The 7,930-nt window shown below is 40.2% G+C and overlaps 1 long non-coding RNA gene across 1 annotated transcript; it reads right to left on the bottom strand.

The window, feature by feature from the left end:
• Positions 1-789: 789 nt before the first annotated feature.
• LOC144604609 (uncharacterized) lies at positions 790-7,389 on the bottom strand. The gene is made up of 3 exons (XR_013548749.1): positions 7,378-7,389; positions 6,199-6,271; positions 790-937 (listed from the first exon to the last, which is right to left on the bottom strand). It is a non-coding gene; the product is annotated as an uncharacterized LOC144604609 (long non-coding RNA).
• Between the last annotated feature and the right edge of the window lie 541 nt (positions 7,390-7,930).

A 7,930-nucleotide genomic window follows, 5' to 3' on the forward strand; every position in this document is an offset into this window, starting at 1 on the left:
ATAATTATAGAGGAGGGAAGTTAGTGGTGGCAAAGAATATAAAGATGCATGTATGTCAGAGGGTTCTCTTTTTTTTGTTTCTCAGTGTTTTGTTTCTCTAGGTGACCATTTTGCCGAACTCTTGTTCTGTTCGTTCTGCTGTGTTGCTAAACATTTTAACTCCCCTTCTCATTCCCCTGCTGACCATTCTATTCTGGGCCTTCTCCATTACCAGAGTGAGACCACATTCAAGGAGGAGGAATAGCACCTCATAGCATTCGGTTGCAGCTTACAACCCAATGGTATGAACATTGAATTCTCTAATTGCAGGTAATTAACCTACAAGCACCCCCTCCCCTTTTCTCCCCTCTCTCTCCCCTGCCTTTCATTTGGTTATGCACCCATTTCTCCCTTTCCCCTTTCATCTCTATTCCTTCCTCTGTTTTCACATTTCATGCTTTTTCTCTGCTCATCTCCTTACCTCACTACGTTTTGCCTTTTCATCTCTGCCTTTGTCCAACCATCTGCTGATCAAAATCTGCTTCACCTGTTTCAAACTATAACATCCTGAAGAAGGGTCTGAAGAAGAAGGGTATCAACCCGAAACATCACCCATTCCTTCTATCTAGAGATGCTGCCTGTCCCGCTGAGTTACTCCAGCACTTTGTGTCTATCTTCGGTTCAAACCAGCATCTGCAGTTCCTTCCTACATATAATATCCTTGACCTTGTTCCACTTCCACCTTCCTACCAGATTTCTTGCCTCTGCCACAATCAGTCTAAAGAAAGGTCCCGACCCGAAGCATCGCCTATCCAAGTTCTCCAGAGCTGCTGCCTGGCCCACTGACTTACTCCAGCATTTTGTGGCTTATTTTGTTTCACCATATCAGGAAGCAGCTTTCAGCTTTCCAAAGACAAATGTTCTTCCCCCCACAGCACAATTTCAGCATAAGCTACATCTGAAAGCAGAAAATCCAAAGATTTGTTTGCACATTCCCCAAAGAATTATGCGCACATTGAATTTAGACAAAAAAAACACTGATTAATTGAATCCAAAATATTTCGGGCATGCTGAAAGAATGCTCATTAGGTTGCTTATAAAGTAGAAAATTGCTTTTTCAGTAAATAAAAAAAAAATACAGTAACCCAGCATCTTTAAATAAATCAGAATGACTGCAGTCATGAACCAGTAGGTGCTGCTGTTGCACCTTCTGTCCTGAGGGGTGCAGAAGCACCATTTTCTCTTTGCTCCCCTGTCTTATTAACTGCAATGGAGGGGTTTGTAGCCCTGGAACATATTGAAGGGATAACAATATATTGACATTTTACTGTAATATTAGAAATCCTACTGAGTTTTTCAGAATGCTAATTAACACATTTGTGAGCTGATGGCATGTAGATTGACTTTTATTACGTTTAAACGCCAGAAAGCCGTGCTACAAATGGAGACTAACCCATAAAAATACTTAGCCTGTCAAGCGTTTATATGGCAGGTTATCGGTCGAGTAAATAATTCTGTTTGGATGCGAGGGGGATATCTTTAAAATAATAGCACTTCCAATGCAAAGGAAATGCTTGTAAGTGTAGCTAAAATGTGAAAAGCAAATAAAACATAAAAAATTATAAATCTGAAGAAATGTTGTAAATACTCATAAGGGTGCAAATGGCAGAGATATTGAACATCTTCTCTTGTATTCACTGATGCTATTTGTTTTTCATAGATAGAATGGAATTAGAATCAGTGTGTTAGAGAAAATAGGTTGCAGGAGTACAGAGGACAGGGAGAGGAGGATTGGAACTAAAGAGGTAGTTCCCTTAGGAATCAGTCTGAAATTGATGGGCTGAATAGCCTAATTCAGTATCATTAAAGGCATGAGAAATTGGTGAGTGGGACTTCTACAATGTGAAGAAACAAATTTCTATTTCCACTACCACAATTTTTTTTGTTGCCATAAACAATTGTGAACAAAATCAAGATCAATGCAACTGGAGCTGACAATTCAAACTCCACCCATTTTGTGTTGGAACCGCTGACAAATGTCACCCCCAAGGTGTTTTTAAATGACGCATGACCTGTACGGCTAATAAAACCTGTGTGTATAGTTTATCTATTTAATTGTTCCACATTGTGTGCAAAAGAAAACTTCTTGTCCAATGTATATCAGTCCTGAGGAATGAGACGTGCTTCAAGATTTCAGAATTTACATTTTGAGTTAGCCTTCGCTTCAACTCGCAACCTCAGCAGAACACTTCTACTTCAACAAGAGAAATCGGTTGAAGAAAACTTAAGGCAGCTCAATTACAATTTGGAGCAAGTGCAGTATTCTAATCTGATCTGAATGATCCGCCATAATTGAAAGCCTGCATGGATTTATAAACTACCATACAAATATTGACTGCAGTTTTCAACCAAACCAGTAAACTCTTGACCCAAGAGTTCAAAGGTTGCTGTAAGTGTCAAATCTTTGGGACTCAATGAACATTCAAGAGCATGTCAGTATGCCAAAGAGGAACAGCTTACTTCATAGCTTAAAACAATGTAGTCAATATTTACTTATTAAGCTCCAGGCCATTTTTTTGACATACGTTCACCTGCACTTTATGACTTAAATATTTAAGTTGTAGTTGTTGTTTCAATGACTACTACCAGCAATTCTGAACCCATGAGGATGCCATAGAGCACCACTGCAATGGAACTTGCAAAAAAACAGCTTTGTTAATTTAAAATAGGCACTTGTTCACAAATTCTCCAAACTGGGGAGGAATTTGGCTGTTTGCCAATGAATCTAAAATAATCTCTGCTTATGTTGCATCAGTTTGCATCCCCACATTTAACACTTATTTTAAGTCACAAGTACAAAACAGGTTCTACAAGTGACAGAATCACATGTAATGTATTCATAAGTTTTTAGACATAAGATACTTAATAATGCTTATCGAAAAAATGAATTTCATATTAAAAGAGAGTTGGTCTATGTTTTTCTTAATAAATACTATAATTACAGGTGCATAGCTACCAAGGAACCTACAGGCATTGAAATTCTATTCCACAGTATACTATTTTTGTGTACTATTTAGTCGTTTTATCTAATCTGAGGGATAACTTTCTCATGCAAATGGTGGTAGGTGTATGGATCGTGCTGCTGGAGGAGTTAAGGGCCTGTCCCACATTAGGCGATTTTAAGGCGACTGCCGGCGACTGTCAAAGTCGTAGCAGATCGCCGAACTTTTCTTTTACCCAACGACAATGACCACAACAATGCCGAGTCAGGTCGAGATTACAGCGTCTTCGGAAACATCGCAAAATTCCCAATTAGACAGAATGCTTCTCCGGCGTCCTAAAGTTCGCTGAAATCACTGACAAGTCGGTAAGTACTTGAGAGTTTTGAAATATAACATCTTGTATGGGTTACTTAAAAACCAAGCATCACTGTAACAAGGCTCACCCTCAAAAATCATCAGTAAACTTCAATACATTCAAAACTCCGCTGCCCGTCTACTCACCCACTCCCCGATCCGTGGCCATATCACCCCCGTCCTTTACAAGCTCCACTGGCTCCCCATCCCCCAGAGAATCCAGTACAAAATCCTCCTCATGACCTACAAAGCCCTCCATAACCTGGCCCCATCCTTCCTGACTGACCTCCTCCACAGACACACACCCACCTGCACCCTCTGCTCTGCTGCTGCCAACCTCCTGTCCCCCCCCATCTGGACCAAACGCAGATCCTGGGGGGACAGGGCTTTCTCCATCGCTGCTCCCACCCTCTGGAACTCACTACCTCAAACCGTCAGAGACTCCTCCTCACTCACCACATTCAAAACATCACTGAAGTCTCACCTGTTCAGCACTGCCTTCAACCACTGACCGTCACCTCACCTTCTGTCTCCTTTTTCTGTTCATTTACTTATTTATCTATTTATTTTCTTCTCTATGTTCTAGTAATCCCTGTAAAGCGTCTTTGAGTGTTTGAAAAGCGCTATATAAATGTAATGCATTATTATTATTATTATAAACTGGATTTACTTCCAGTTTACTAATAGCTGCATTAAAAAAAATTTTTTTTAATGTGGTTAAGTGGATTATTGTGAAAAGTGTGTGGGCATTCTTTGAAAATGTACAGGAGATGCATATCTGGTTTCTGGGTTGCATATCTGGGTTGGGAGCCTACTTTAAATGTAATAGCTAATGGCCATAAACATCGCAAAATTCCCACGCTTACCCGACCGTCAAACTGTCGCCTCCAATCTACCTGTCAAATGTCCTGAGGGTAAATATATTGGTTAAAAACAAGCATTTTATGGTATTTTGAAATGACTTTACTTATTTTAATATGATGTGCTTCTAAATGCATCTAAGAGAACCTAGCAATCCTGGGGACAGTAGGCGACAGCGCCCGCAATAAGCAACGATACCTGGCGTCAAGCCAGCTGTCGGCGGGAAATTTCACTCCGGATGATTTCTCAGCGACGTGCTGAGATCCACTATGATTCTTGAAAGACTCCTCACGATCCTGTCCGCGACATCTGGCGAACAGGCGGCGACAGCCTAGTCGCCGGCAATCGCCTTAAAATCGCCTAAAGTGGGACAGGCCCTTTAGTTGAGGTTGGGACTATCATGACGCTTAAGAAACAATTAGACAGATACATGGATAGGAGAGATTTAGTGGGATATGGGCCAAACGCAGATAAGTGCATGAAGTGCAGACATGAACCTAATTACAGGTACACCACGGATTTTCCGACAACTGATGGTCCAGCACCTTTTTGAATCTGGACTAAATTACGAGAGCATTGTGTATGGCACAGGCCCTTTGGTGTGTGCATCATTCATGCACGCTTGTGTGCGCCTCTGTCCTGAAAGAATTAATTGTTTGCTTCTTTGTTCATTGTTAATTCTTTATTTAAGTTTCTAGCAGTCCATGGTGCTTTGGAGACAGGGGAGGGTATAATTAGTGGGTCAGTGGTGCATGGTTGAATTATTATTACATGACCTCTGTTGGTCCAGCAAAATGGATAATCCGGCAAGGATCTGGAACCAAGGGTGCCGGAAAATCGATGGTGGACCTGTGTTACTTGCTCAAAATTCTTCATTTTCATCCTCACACTCTCTTACCTTCTCGGTTCTCGCTGATCTTGTGAGGGCCCCCAATCACATGTCCAACCAAACCCACAATTACTCTCTACCCATTCTCAGATCACAAAGAATGTACCCAGCCACTAAAGTGCCAGCTATTCACCCCCATCCTTTCATTCCCTCTGAACTAATCCAGCCTCCAATATTCTGAATAAATCCCTCCCTGGGCCCCCCTGTCCAATTTAACTTAGCTTCTAAACCTCTAGATATGATATCCTGGTGAACCCAGCCACCAATATGCTATCCACACAACTCCTAAGTATCGTTCATATCTCTCATTCCCCTTTCCCCTGAATCTGAAGAAGGGTCTCAACCTGAAACGTCAGCTATTCCTTTACTTCAGAGATGCTGCCTGACTCACTGAGTTACTCCCACCTTTTGTGTCTGTCTTCAGTTTAATCCAGCATCTGCAGATCCTCCCTACACACAATGGCCTGCAATCACTGGCCTGTGATTCCTGTTTTCAACCCTTCTTCCCGACACTAGCCTTTCGCAACACTACAAATCCCCTCAAAAGTTACATTCCCCCCTCCCTCTGCCAGTAACCATGTGATTCCCACCATTGCAAAGTCCTTTGTGTGCACCAACTATTCAATCATGCGCAATGCCTTGGACCTACTGTGCATTAGATTTTCACTGTTTTTATTTTGGGCCATTAGTTTACATCGGTGAGATGATGGTTCGCGATGAAAAAGAATCCACTCTAGGCATCCCAGAGATTCTAAACGAAAAAGATTATCCTTGAAGTAACAACATATAGGATACAAGAAGTGTTTTATTTTTCTTTGTGATTCTTGACTTTTATTTTAATTTGCTGTTCATATAACATTACATTTCATAGTCTGAAAGTGGCTTCAAAATATTTTAACTAGCAACCAGTAAATATGATGAGAACCATGGCTTCTTTCAAACTTAAATAATTATATCTGAACTCAGAACAAAGGACATTTTTCTTCTTACATCTCTCTCACAATAGTTATTATAAAATTAAATGAAGCCATGTTCAAAATGTTCAAACATTCTTAGTATAAACTAAATATCTAGTCAACAGTAAATTATTTTGTGCAATAATTCAGAACTTACATTTTTCATGGGCAGTATAATCAAATATAGCTCAGTTTTTTGGCAGTATTAACTCTCTTCTGCCATATGGAAGCTGTGAAATATTAACAACATTTTTTAATTAAACTTTAAGTTACACGATGTTAAAAATACTTAATTCCTCAATTGGAATCATTTGTATTGCAGCCATTTTTCTTAGAAACAAACATCTTTTTAATGCATATTTTGCATCAACATTTTGAGAATCAAATTTGTGACGTGCCGTTAAGGCATGATACAGACCCATCGTTAAATACAGATTTGATATTAATCCAGTCTGCACTGTCTTTTAAATCAGGCTTTAATTCATATAGAATCTAATTTAATAACTTTTGCTTAAAGGGTCAATAGATCTTAGCACAGCAACACTGTGAAAGTGCATGGTAAAAACTTGTCTGAAGATTCATCCACCATATTTAACAGTGCTGCCTACATGCTAAATTACAACCTCCATAATGCGCAGTAATACATGGGCTGCTGTTCTGGTCTCACCCCACCAAAAAGAAGCTCACCAGCAATAACACTGCTAAAATCATGGCTCTGTAATACTAACATAAATTCTGGTTGCTTTGACAAGTACGTAATTTTGTGCAGTGGTGCTCTTCGCATCTCGAGAGTTATGAGGCAATTTCATTCCCATCTGACATATTTACAAAGAAACATTAGACTGAAGGAATTAGTAAACCGAGAAATCTTTATAGATTTTTAGTCCCTGGCTGTCTCACTCACATCTGTTGGCTCTTCCCAGAGGAAATGCTTGAGTGACCACTGAAGATATCGTCACTAAACACTAAGCAGTCAGGAGCAAGCTAGGAGATGCTTTAAGTCAGCTAACAGGGGTAGGCACAAGGTTTCCAAATATTCTGAATTATATAAAAAGTAATACGACATGTGCCATGGAAATAATTTTAACCTGTTAGTGTCAGCCAGATTTTGTCATTGCATGTCTGTAAAAAGCACAGATTATTCCAATTACGGATGTGTTATTTCCACCAGAGTTTAATGATGCATGCTTATAAGCATAGCTTCAGGCATACCCACAATACATTTTCACAATAGGTCATTTAGACTGATTTGTTCTGGTGTGAATACCAAAGGGGCATCCTGGGTGATTGCCATTAAAAAGCACGGGTTCATGCCATGGCTGATTCCCCTTCCTACCTCTGAGCGACAGTGGCTGCAGACTCAGCATACCCTGGCATCTGCAAAAAAATCGACAGTTTCATTGCAGATTGTCTTGGTCGGAACAATCATTCAACCAGACATCAGTTACACTGCGGTAAACACCTGCTAAACTCTACCAGTTGCTTTTCCTAATACAATCACAATACCCACCAGACTGTAACTTACAAAAATATATAGCAGAACTGAATATTTGCTCTGTTAGCTCCTAACAGCTCACACTTCAACCTTACTCACAGCTCACTACCCGCACGTTTCAGTGCTAACAGCCTGCCACAAATGAGTTCTTCATCCTGGAAGAAACTCCGGTCAGCGATCCAGCTATTGCAAGCACTGGCAAGATATCATCATCTAACCTGTAATAAGTCAGTCAACTTCAAACAAATATAAAAATGATCAGGAAGCCTCGCAGATAAAATGGTTGGACACTGGTTATTTAAGCAGAAGACATGAGGCCAAATCTCTGTATCAACTTGAATTTACATTCAGACTTTCCACAGAGCTTTCCTTTTACTAGTTGAACGAGGTCATC

This window comes from Rhinoraja longicauda, chromosome 22 (assembly GCF_053455715.1).
Source record: "Rhinoraja longicauda isolate Sanriku21f chromosome 22, sRhiLon1.1, whole genome shotgun sequence".
NCBI classification, from domain to species: Eukaryota; Metazoa; Chordata; class Chondrichthyes; order Rajiformes; family Arhynchobatidae; genus Rhinoraja; species Rhinoraja longicauda.